Genomic DNA, 11,961 nt, shown 5'->3' with positions numbered 1-11,961 from the left:
GGTCTAAAGTTTGGTTTAATCTATAGTGTTTTGTATATTGCAGTGTCCAGTAAAGACTGATGTGGTTTTTGCTTTTAGGATAAATATGGTTTAACAGTAAATATTAACTTGTAATGCTCCAGAGGAGCCACTAGATGGCAGAGAAACAGCAAGAAAAGTGGTTGGTTGTGGGACTTCGCAAGGTTTCTTGAGTTTCTGCCTTTCTCATTGCCCCTGAGAAGAGTGCAAACTCTCAAATTGATGGGAAAAGAGTCCACTACCCACAGTGTCTTGTCACCCATATCTGTAGCCAGTACTTCCAATTCTGAGAACCATTACTACCTTCCAGAGCCAATGATCTTGTTTGCCATTTTTCAAATAACTAAATGTCTTAAAAAAATGATGTGTGTGTGTGTGTGTATGTGTGTTTTATTTATTGATTTGAGAGAGAGGGAGAGATGGATTTGTTGTTCCACGTATCTATACATTCATGGGTTGATTCTTTTTTTATTTGTTCATATTTCACTAGTTTTTCTTTTTTTTTTTTTCACTACATATGTCCCCTTTTCCCCCCATTGACCTCTCCTAGCCCGCCCCCAACCCTCACCTCAGGTCTTTACCACCCTATTGTCTGTGTCCATGGGTTATGCATATATGCATACAAGTTCTTCGGTTGATCACTTCCCACCTACTCACCCTCCTCTGCCTTCCCTCTGAGGTTCCACAGTCTGTTCTGTGTTTCTGTGCCTCTGGATCTATTTTGTTCATCAGTTAATTTTGTTCATTAGATTCCACATGAGTGAGGTCATTTGATACTTGTATTTCTCTTACTGGCTTATTTTGCTTAGCATAATACTTTCCAGCTCTTTCCGTGCTGTCTCAAAGGGTAAGAGATCCTTCTTTTTTACTGCTGCATAGCATTCCATGGTATAAATGTACCACAGCTTTTTAATCCACTCATCTACTGATGGGCACTTGGGCTGTTTTCAGATCTTTGCTATTGTAAATTGTGCTGCTATGAACATAGGGGACATATATTCTTTCTGATTGGTACTTTGGGGATATATTCCTAGAAGTGGGATCACTGGGTCAAATGGCAGTTCCATATTTAGTATTTTTAAAAACATATCTTTATTGATTTCAGAGAGGAAGGGAGAGGGAGAGAGAGATAGAAACATCAATGATGAGAGAGAATCATTGATTGGGTGCCTCCTGCACGTCCCCTAATGGGGATCAAGCCTGCAACCCAGGCATGTGCCCTCGATTGGAATCGAACCTGGGACCCTTTAATCCACAGGCTGACGCTCCATCCACTGAGCCAAACCAGCCAGGGCCATATTCAATTTTTTGAAGAAACTCCATACTGTTTTGGCTGCACCAGTCTGCATTCCCACTAGCAGTGTACTAGGGTTCCCTTTTCTCTACATCCTCATCAGCACTTGTCATTTCTTGATTTGTTGATGGTAGCCATTCTGACAAGTGTGAGGTGATACCTCATTGTTATTTTAATTTGCATCTTTCTGATGATCAGTGACTTTGAGCATTTTTTCATATGTCTCTTGGCCTTCTGTATATCCACTTTGGAGAAGTATCTATTTAGGTCCTTTGCCCATTTTTTAATTGGATTGTTTGTCTTCCTTTTGTTAAGTTGTATTTTGTTCATTAGCTTATTTTGTTCCTTATATATTTTGGATATTAACCCTTTATTAGATGTATCATTGCCAAATATGTTCTCCCATGTAGTGGGCTCCCTTTTCATTTTGTTGATGGTTTCTTTTGCTGTGCAGAAGCTTTTTATTTTGGTGTAGTCTCATTTGTTTATTTTCTCCTTAGTTTCCTTTGCCCTAGGAGACATATCTATAAACATACTGCTACAAGAGACGTCTGAGATTTTGCTGCTTATGATTTCTTCTAGGATTTTTATGGTTTCATGACTTACAATTAAGTCTTCTATCCATTTTGAATTTATTCTTCTGTATGGTGTAAATTGGTGGTCTAGTTTCATTTTTTTTGCATATATCTGTCCAGTTTTCCCAGTTTCACTTATTAAAGAAACTGTCTTGATTCCATTGTATGTTCTTGCCTCCTTTGTGAAATATTAATTGAGCAGAATGGCTTGGGTCGATTTCTGGGCTCTCTGTTCTCTTCCATTGATCTAACCTGTTCTTGTGCCAGTACCAGGCTGTTTGGATTACGGTGGCTTTGTAGTATAACTTGAAATCTGATATTGTGATTCCTCCAACTTTGTTCTTCTTTCTCAAGATTGCTGTGGCTATTTGGGGTCTTTTTGGTTACATATAAATTTTTGGAGTATTTGTTCAAAATCTGTGAAATATGCTTTTGGTATTTTAATAGGGATTACATTGAATCTGTAGGTTGCCTTGGGTAGTATGGACATTTTAGTAATGTTAATTCTACCAATCCATGAACATGGTATATTCTTCCACTTGTTTATATCTTCTCTATCTTTTGTTAATGTCCTGTAGTTTTCCAAATACAAGTCTTTTACCTCCTTGGTTAAGTTTATTCCTAAGTACCTTAATTTTTTTGTTGTAGTGGTAAATGGAATTGTTTGTTCAGTTTCTCTTCCTGATAATTCATTATTAGTGTATAAAAAAGCCATAGAGCCCTGGTGGGTTTGGCTCAGTGCATAGAGCTTTGGCCTGCAGACCTAAAGATCCCGGGTTTGATTCCGGTCAAGGGCATGTACCTCGGTTGCAGGCTCCTCCCTGGCTCAGGCCCAGGGCTGCATGCAGGAGGCAACCAATCGATGTTTTTCTCTCACATGGATATTTCTCTCTGTCTTTCCCTCTCTCTTCCACTATAAAAATCAATGGAAAAATATCCTCAAGTGAGGATTAAAGGGAAAAAAAAAGCCATAGATTTTTGGATGTTTATTTTGTATCCTGCTACATTGCCAAATTCATTTTTTTAAAAAACCAAATTCATTTATTAAAGCAAGTAGTTTTTGGTGGAGTCTTTAATGTTTTCTATGTACGTATGTCATCTGCAAATAGTGAGAGTTCTAATTCCTCCTTTCCAATTTGGATGCCTTTTATTTCTTTTTGTCTGATTGCTGTGACTAGGACTTCCAGTACTATCTATAATAATAAAAGCATAATATGCTAATTAGACCAGCCGAATGACCTTCTGGACATCATTCTGGACATCCTTCTGGACAAAGCCCCTGTGGTGGAGGCCAGGGCAGAGGTGGTTAGGGGTGATCAGGCAGGCAGAGGGGTTAGGGGCAATGAGGCAGGCAGGGGAGTGGTTAGGGGCGATAAGGCAGACAGGGGAGAGGTTAGGGGTGATGAGGCAGGCAGGCAGAATGGTTAGGGGTGATCAGGCAGGCAGGCAGGTGAGCGGTTAGGAGCCAGTGGTCCCTGATTGCGCGAGGGTTGTCCAACTGCCGTAGGGGATTGGGCCTAAACTGGCAGTTGGACATCCCCGAGGGGTCCCAGATTGCAAGAGGGTGCAGGCTGTGCTGAAGGAACTCCCCCCCGCCTGTCTCCCCCCCCCCCCACGAATTTCATGCACCGGGTCTCTAGTATTGAATAGGAGTAGTGAAAGCAGACATCCCTGTCTTAATCCTGTTCTTAAGGGAAATGATTTTAGTTTTTGCCCATTGAGTATGATGTTCGCTGTAGGTTTGCCATGTATGGTCTTTATAATGTTGAGATATGCTCCCTCTATTCCCACTTTGCTGAGAGTTTTTATAAAAAATTGGGCGTTGGGGCCCGGCTGGCATGATTCAGTGGTTGAGCGTCCACTTATGAACCAAGAGGTCATGGTTTGATTCCTTGTGGGTGCACATGATTGGGTTGCGGGCTTGATCCCCAGTGTGGGGCGTGCATGAGGCAGCCAATCACTGATTCTCTCTCATCATTGATGTTTCTCTCTCTCTCTCTCTTCCTCTCCCTCCCCCCCCTGAAATCAATAAAAATACTTTTTTTTTTTTTTACGGGAGGGGATGGAGTTAGTTTGAGTTACTGTGGAAGTTGCAGGCTTTGGAGTAAAACATCTAGGTTTCAGACCATCCCTGCCATTGAGTATCTGTGACTTGGACAAGTTCGTTTACCTCTCTCAGCTCCAGTTTCTTAATTCCTAAAATTTTAGTTCCCATGTTAGAGGGTTGGTGAGAATTAGAGATGCGTGCCCAGAGGGAGGACATGTGCCTCGAGTGAGTGTTCCACATCTGGTTGCTCGCTCTCCTGTGTGCTGCCTTGGGATGGACCCCTGATGGCCTTCTGCTCGGTGAGCCAGAGCAGGAATCCCAGGCCTGGTTCTTGGGAAGCTCACCCCAGGGGCTATAGAATCTGATGCATTTGTACTTTCCCAGGAGAAGGGGGAGGATGTCTTTAAACTTCTTGCTGGCTGCTGGGCCCTGGGACAAAGGGGAGACAAGCCCCAGGGCTGAGACAATCATGTCTTTATTATCTCAGATGTCTCAGGCCTGTCCCCCGCCTGGAGATATATGGCCGGGAAGGCTAGCTCCATGGCCTCGGCGGGATTCCAGGTCCTAGGAATGTCTGGCTGTTTTATAGCAAACAGAATCACGCACAACAGCCCAGCATCCAGGCATCTCCACCCCAGCAAGCTCTTTCTCTCTGCCAACTTGTAAAACAGTGGGACCTACAGCAGTGTGACACAGGCCCCATGCCTCTCGGGGGTCTCAGCAGCTGGCATAGAGCAGCAATCCTGGGCAATGGTGAACCCATCCAAGACTCTGGGCACAGGGCCAGCAGCGCAGACCTGGCCACACCCAGGGACCATCTTTCAGACCAGGCTTTGCCTGGCTCGGTTCTCCAAGCCGTGGGCTGCCCGGATTCTAGTCTGTTTCTCTCCCTTTGACCCTTGGGAGTAGCTGCAGGGAACCACTGAGAAGGCTTGTTTACAGATGCACTTGGCACAGGATGGGGAGACCAGCAGCGATGAGTCCTTGAGTTCCAACTTCCAGCTGCTCCCAGGTGCTGGGGAGCCTTCCACTCTGGGCCCTGAAGAAATGAGTCCACACTGTTGTCTTTGGCTGAGGCTCCAGGAACTCGAGGATGAGACCAGGAGACAGTGGGTCAGATGGCTGTCCAGGGCATCATTTATAACAAAGCCGTGTGGGCTGGCCTTGCACAGGGACCAGGGGTTGCAGACCCAGGCTGAGGCTTTTCTCTGGGGCCTTGAAGGGGGAATGGGGTCCTGCAGTCCAGGGACAGTAGTAGGTGGAGGTGGTTTAATCTATTCCCCGGACTCCTTCATTCTGAAGGAGTCTAGAATGCGAGCCTGGTGTTGTAGCATTTTAGAGCTTCCAGGGACGTGAGCCCATCCTGTGCTGCCCTCATCAGGCTGGCTGTCCACCTGGCCTCTAGTGCCAGCAGATGACTGCACTGCCTTTCTTTCTAGAGCACATGCCTCAGTTCATTTGACATTTATTCACTGCTTCCTGACTCCCCTCCCCTCATAAAATAGTAGATCCAATCGCACCCCCAAAGAGCTCGCAGTTCAAGGGGGAGGGTAGAATGTTTAAACAGTAGTGTGTATGGCACAAGGTAAAAGGGCACCCACCCATTTTTCTCTAAAGTGTCCTCTGCCCAGTTGAAGTCTCGGGAGCCCACACTGAAACATCTGGCTCAGCGAGTCTCAGGATCAGAGGAGGGGTGGCGGCAGGCACAGTCTCCAATGTTAACAGCAGTAGTAATAATAGCTGATGGCTGAGCAGCAGCTGTGCGACAGGCAGTGTGCTAAGTGCTTTATATTCTCTATCTTCGCATTCGTTCTCTTTATAACAGAGGAAACAGGTTAAATGACGTACCCAAGGTGCACAGCTAGGACTCGGTGGAGCAGGGGTTATTTGACTGCACAGTTAAACACTACTAGGCTTCTCTTGGGGCGGGGGGAGCATTAGAATAGCCAGTTGACAAATGGAGTATGTAATTTGAAATGCTTATTTTAGTCACAAGATTTATTTTGAAATGTCAGAACAACAAAGCAAGGGCTTTTGTCTCTCAGAGGCAGGGGTCATAGGTTAAAGGTTGAGAACCTCATTTTTGCTAATGAGCTGATGCCTCTGCTGGGTGAGCTGGACAGAGCTCTGACCCTTGAGGGCAAGTTGGAGGGTGTAACCTGGCTTTCCCCTCACCATGCTGGGGTCTTCCTGTCAAACTAGCTTGCTGTGGTTCAAGGGGCATCTGGGCAGCCTGGCAACCAGGAATCATGCCATTTTGAAAGTACCCTAAGTGCTGAGAGGAGACGGTTGGGGTCGAGTGTAGGCGGTGCAATGGTAACTGGCCAGGTGAAAAGGGGAGAGTGCATGTCCTAGGCCAGAAGTGAATGGAATGGGGCAGGGAATTACTGGACACCTATCTCCATATGGTTCAGTTCCCATAGTAGCCTTTGAGATGGTACAGATGGGGAAGCTGAGTCTCATAGGAGTTAACTCATCTGAGGTCACCCAGCTAGTGAGAGGCCTAGAAGCAGCTCAGTCCCAGATCTGTGCGATTTCAGCCCTCAGACTTCATCCACCACACCGTGTCTGTTCTTTTTTTTTTTTTTTTTAAATATATTTTATTGATTTTTTTACAGAGAGGAAAGGAGAGAGATAGAGAGTTAGAAACATCGATGGGAGAGAAACATCGATCAGCCGCCTCCTGCACATCCCCTACTGGGGATGTGCCCGCAACCCAGGTACATGCCCTTGACCGGAATCGAACCTGGGACCTTTCAGTCTGCAGGCCAACGCTCTATCCACTGAGCCAAACCGGTTTTGGCCGTGTCTGTTCTTTTGAGGAATGAGTCTAAAGTCCCCTCTCCTCATCCCTTTCTGATTTGAAGGATTGAACTGCCCTCTTTCAGCTTCTTTCCCGACTGAAACAGTCTGAACTCATAGCAGCAGCCCTGCATCCTCTTGGTCAGTTCTCTGGATCCACTCCAGTTCTGTGATGAATCGGAGGGGCAGCCACTCGCCCTGTCCTGGCTGTGATAACCATCAGCCATTCCTGAAGCTTCCCAGGTGGCTCCAGCCGCTGTCCAAGCAGGGGATGAGGAGGAAGCCAGGCTGCAGGAGGTGCTGGGGAGGGAGAAGATGGGGTGGGAAGACTCGCAGGAGAAGAGAGACCCAGCACATTCTAGTGTCATCTCAACCTGATGGGACCAGGAACCTACAGTATCATCTCCACTCCTCCCACACACGCTTTCCCTCACACTTAAAGAAAGAGCCAGAATGCTGGCTGAGAACAACCGTCAACCTCCCTTAACTCCTCCACGAAGCACTTCCCGGTTCAGGGTTTCACTCGGTCCTCCAACAGCCATAATGCCATGGGTGGGAGGCTTTCAAATTAGGACCGGTCTGGTCCTGCTCTACCATTGTCAGCATCTCTTTAACAGCTGAGGTTTAGAGTTGACTGACGCGTCAGATTTCACAGGCTGTCGGCAGTGGAGCTAGAATGAGCCCCTGTCTAGAAGGAGGTAGGGAGACGCAGTATCTGCAGGGTTCTGGTTAGGCACTGGTTAAAGTCCTGCTTAGGAATCTGTTTGTTTCTGTGTACTTAGGGTCTGTTTTTCTTTAGTTTCCTAGTAAAAGACTTTTTTGAAAAATACCTCCCTTTTGGCTGAACTAAAGGGGAATAGGACTCATCTACTCATCTATACCTTGGTTCAGGCTAGATATTCTAGGGCCAGGTGTGGGCGCAGCCCAGAGAGCTCAGACTGGATTGTCAGCTCCTTCCTGCTGTGGGCAGGGACCTGACAGCCTATCTGGCGGGCTTGGAAGTGGACCTGAAATCTCCAGCCAGCAGGGGGTGGTGGGCAGGGCTGCTGTTTGCAGCTGTGGTGTTGTCAGCCCTAGCAGTGTGATTCCAGCCTTTCTCACCCTCTCCCCTACAGAAAGCTGTCTACAATGCATAGGTCCCCAGCAGAGCGACAGTGGAGCTTAGCTCAGCCAGAGGCAGATAATGCTGTTTTGTGGGGAAAGGGTGGGCTCAAGGCACCGAGGCCCGTTGGCCCAGGAAGCATCAGGTCTGGGCTAGCATGGGGCGAGGGAAAATGGAGAGGTGGTGGGACTGGAGGAGGGGCTAGTGACACACACACCTGCCACCATAGGCAAGTCTCTGCCACAAGCCTTGGTCTCCTTATCTGTAAAGTGGGGATAAACCATACACCTGCCTCTCAGTGGGATTATCCAACAGGATATATTCACGTTCCGTCATTTGCTTGTGACTCTGACGTGGGATAATGCTGGTGGTGGTTTTGGTGTGGGCCTGGCCCTCTGTTGATAGGTGCTCAGGAAATGGTAGTGATGCTGCATATCAATGATCAGCGCCGTTTCCCGAGGGGCCTGGCCCATTCAGGGAGGCCGTATCGCTTTCCCCAGTAGAAGCTCCAAGGAGGCTGCAGTTCTGATGTTGCAGCAAAGTCCGGGCACCTACGTAGGTGAGGAACCATGTTGCAGAGAGAGGGTTTATCTCAGAGAGAGGATGCTCCCTGGTCAAGGGCTGAGGAAGGTGGACTTGGGCTGGAAGGAAGAAGTTGGGGTGCAGGAGTAGGGCCTTGCCTGCTCTCCCGGTGGTTGCTGGGTTATGCAAAGGAGTTACTGGTCCAGGACCAGTCTGTGCCAAAGTTTGTTCCGACCCCCTCCTGCCCTCTTGGCGCCATATCCCCGTTTATCTATCCATGGGCCTCTGTTTCTTCTGCTGGGCCCCTTTGCCTTCTTGGTTGTGGGGGTTCCACCATCCTAGGGGGACAGGTAGTTGCTGATGGGAGTAGAGCCTTGCCCTGCTCCACGGTTGTACATGGTCTGTTCCCTTGCTGGACCGGGATCCCCTTGAGGGCAGGGTCCAGGTCTGAATTGCCTCTGGGCTCCCAGGTCCGTCATGAAGCCTGTAACCCTCGGGTTCTGACCAGAGGCCTCAGGCCCTTCTGGCCTCAGTTATTGGGCTGGTGAAGGCAACACAAGCCTGAGTTGGCCCTTCTCCCTCACAGGTGGCATGGGTGGGGGTAGGGGTGGGTACTGAATTAGAGTATATGGCTCCTTGTGTCCAGCTTCCTCTTCCTGGCTGGCCCAAGGCTTGGGAACAGTGGCTGCCTTTCTGGGGCAATCAGGGCGCCTGGCCAGAGTACGCCTGTCGGGCATGGTCAGCTCTTCAGCAAGCCTCGGTCCTCCTCTTAACCCAGAGAAGGCCCCGGGTTATTGGTGTTGTTCTTGGCGGACCACCGGGCCCCTCAGCAAACAGGCAGGCGAGTGTGCACCCGGCCTGGGCCTGTTTGTGTTGGCCTCGCCAGGCGGGGGATTAGCTCAGCTGGGCTGCTAATTGCCTCCGAAGTGCCGGCCGGGATGCTGACAAGGGCTGGGCCTCTAGGCCCCTCCTTCCCAGCAGGCACTATGCCAGGCTAGGGGGCCTGGCCCAGGAGGGCCCCTTTCTCCCCTGTCAGCGCCTGCTTGGCCTAGACCCTTGAGATGCGGGCAGGGGGTCACTAGGGCTGGCGGCTCAGGAAGGAGTGGGGGGAGATGCTTATGAAGTCATCGCCTGGGCCCGGCCGCACTCCTCCCTCCCCCACATCCCTTAGACATCCCCTCATACCCCCCTTCTTGAGTCAGATGCCTTCTCCTGAAGCTCAGCACTTTCTCCTCTTACTAGGAAGCTGCTGGGCTCTTTTGCCCAGATGCCCTCCGGCTGCTCAGTGCCTTCCTCCCTTCTCATGCCTTTCTCTCCCTCTGTCCCCGTTCTGTGCTCCCACCCTCTGCTTCTTCCTCCCTCCATTTCTCAGCCTGTCTTAGCTCCTCTCAGTTGCCTAGACCCTATACTTCCTTTTACACCCTTGCTGTGATCTCTGGCCCTTCCTTGGCCCAAGATCCGCCTTGAACCTGGCCTTGGGTCTTCCCAGACTTCCCTTGGACCACTGGCTGCCAAGAAGGGGCTGAGAAGGAGGTCTGCTTTATCACCCAGACCTCAGCCCTGAGCTCTGAGGGCAGCTGTCAAAGATGGATCTGCACGCAGCCTCTGAGCTGACCCACCCCACCTGGCAGTTCTGAAAGCTGTCCGTCTTTACAGGCGGAGCCTGGCCCCACTGCCTATGCTTCCCACAGCTCTGACTCCCACTCCACTTCTGACTGGGCCCTCCTTGTCCCCTGCTCCCTGTCTGAGCCCTGCCTCTTGCCCATTGGACCTTGGTTCAGCTTCTCTTGGTGCCAGGGGCAGCTTTGCCATTGCCTTGCATTCTGCTGCCTGGGTATCCCACCCTGGGATTCGCTGTCTCTGTTCCCAGCCTAGATCTCTGCCCTGAGACATCTGTCTGCTTCTGGTTTCTGGGATGAGGCCAAAGGAGGACCACAGCCTTGAGGTACCTGCCTTCAACTCTTACCCAATTCCCCATTGTCTCTGCTTTCCTCGTTCTATCCCCTTTCTGGCCCCCTCAATCTTAGAGCGATTTTAACCGCCTCCCACACTCCTGTAAAGGGGATAATACTAATACTTATATTAATAGCTGCCATTTGTTAAGCTTTACATGTGTCATTTTATTTATCATCCCCGATAAATAGGTTCTATTATTATTTAGCCCCGTTTGGAGCGGGGGCAAGGGGAGTAGCACTATATTATGAATGAAAAAATGAGTCTCAGAGAGGGACAGTGAGTTGCCCAAGGTTCCATATAGTGAAGGGATTCCAGTCCCCGTCTGTGTGATTGCAAAGCTTGGGTCCTTTTCACAGTTCTAAACAGTGGTTGGATGGACACCTTCATCTCCTCGCTCTGCCATCGTGGACTCTATGACCAGGCTCTACTGCCCGCCCCCCCCCCCCCCAGCCCCCTCAATTTGAGGAAGAAGCGTTCTTTTCTGTCCACCTGTCGTCTAGACCCCATCCCTTCTCTCCTTATATTATTCCCCAGCTTCCTGAAAGCACTTTGCGCCGGCCCTTCACTGTCCACTGAGCCGGCCCTTCACTGTCACACTGCACCGGCCCTTCACTGTCCACTGAACCGGCCCTTCACTGTCCCCCTGAGCCGGCCCTTCACTGTCACACTGCACCGGCCCTTCACTGTCCCCCTGAGCCGGCCCTTCACTGTCCACTGAACCGGCCCTTCACTGTGCTACTGAACGGGCCCTTCACTGTCACACTGCACCGGCCCTTCACTGTCCCCCTGAGCCGGCCCTTCACTGTCCCCCTGAGCCGGCCCTTCACTGTCCCCCTGAACCGGCCCTTCACTGTCCACTGAACCGGCCCTTCACTGTGCTACTGAACGGGCCCTTCACTGTCACACTGCGCCGGCCCTTCACTGTCCCCCTGAGCCGGCCCGTCACTGTCCCCCTGAACCGGCCCTTCACTGTCCCCCTGAGCCGGCCCGTCACTGTCCCCCTGAACCGGCCCTTCACTGTCCACTGAACCGGCCCTTCACTGTGCTACTGAACGGGCCCTTCACTGTCACACTGCACCGGCCCTTCACTGTCCACTGAACCGGCCCTTCACTGTCCCCCTGAGCCGGCCCTTCACTGTCCCCCTGAACCGGCCCTTCACTGTCCACTGAACCGGCCCTTCACTGTGCTACTGAACGGGCCCTTCACTGTCACACTGCGCCGGCCCTTCACTGTCCCCCTGAGCCAGCCCGTCACTGTCCCCCTGAGCCGGCCCGTCACTGTCCCCCTGAGCCGGCCCTTCACTGTCCCACTGAACCAGCCCTTCACTGTCCCACTGAGCCGGCCCTTCACTGTCACACTGCACCGCTGGAAAGCTGAGAGGTTCCCAGCCTGGTGAGAATTTGCTGCAGTGGGTGGCGTGTGGGGCGACAAGTCGTGCCCGCCTGGTGAGGATGAGGACTTCACTAGAGTGAGGTTGCTCAGAAGCCACGGTGGGTGTCCCCATCCGCGGTGACTTGAGTTATAGGGCATTTTCTACCCAGACACCTCATTTTGGCTCGATTCCAATCATGGAGTTTACTTCCAGCCACAGGCTTTGAACCCCTGTGGCCTTGACAGGAAGTAAGTTCTTTTCCATTTGTCCTG

The sequence above is a fragment of the Myotis daubentonii genome, chromosome 3, assembly GCF_963259705.1.
Source record: "Myotis daubentonii chromosome 3, mMyoDau2.1, whole genome shotgun sequence".
In the NCBI taxonomy this organism is placed as follows: Eukaryota; Metazoa; Chordata; class Mammalia; order Chiroptera; family Vespertilionidae; genus Myotis; species Myotis daubentonii.
Note: the sequence above shows the minus strand (reverse complement) of the source record.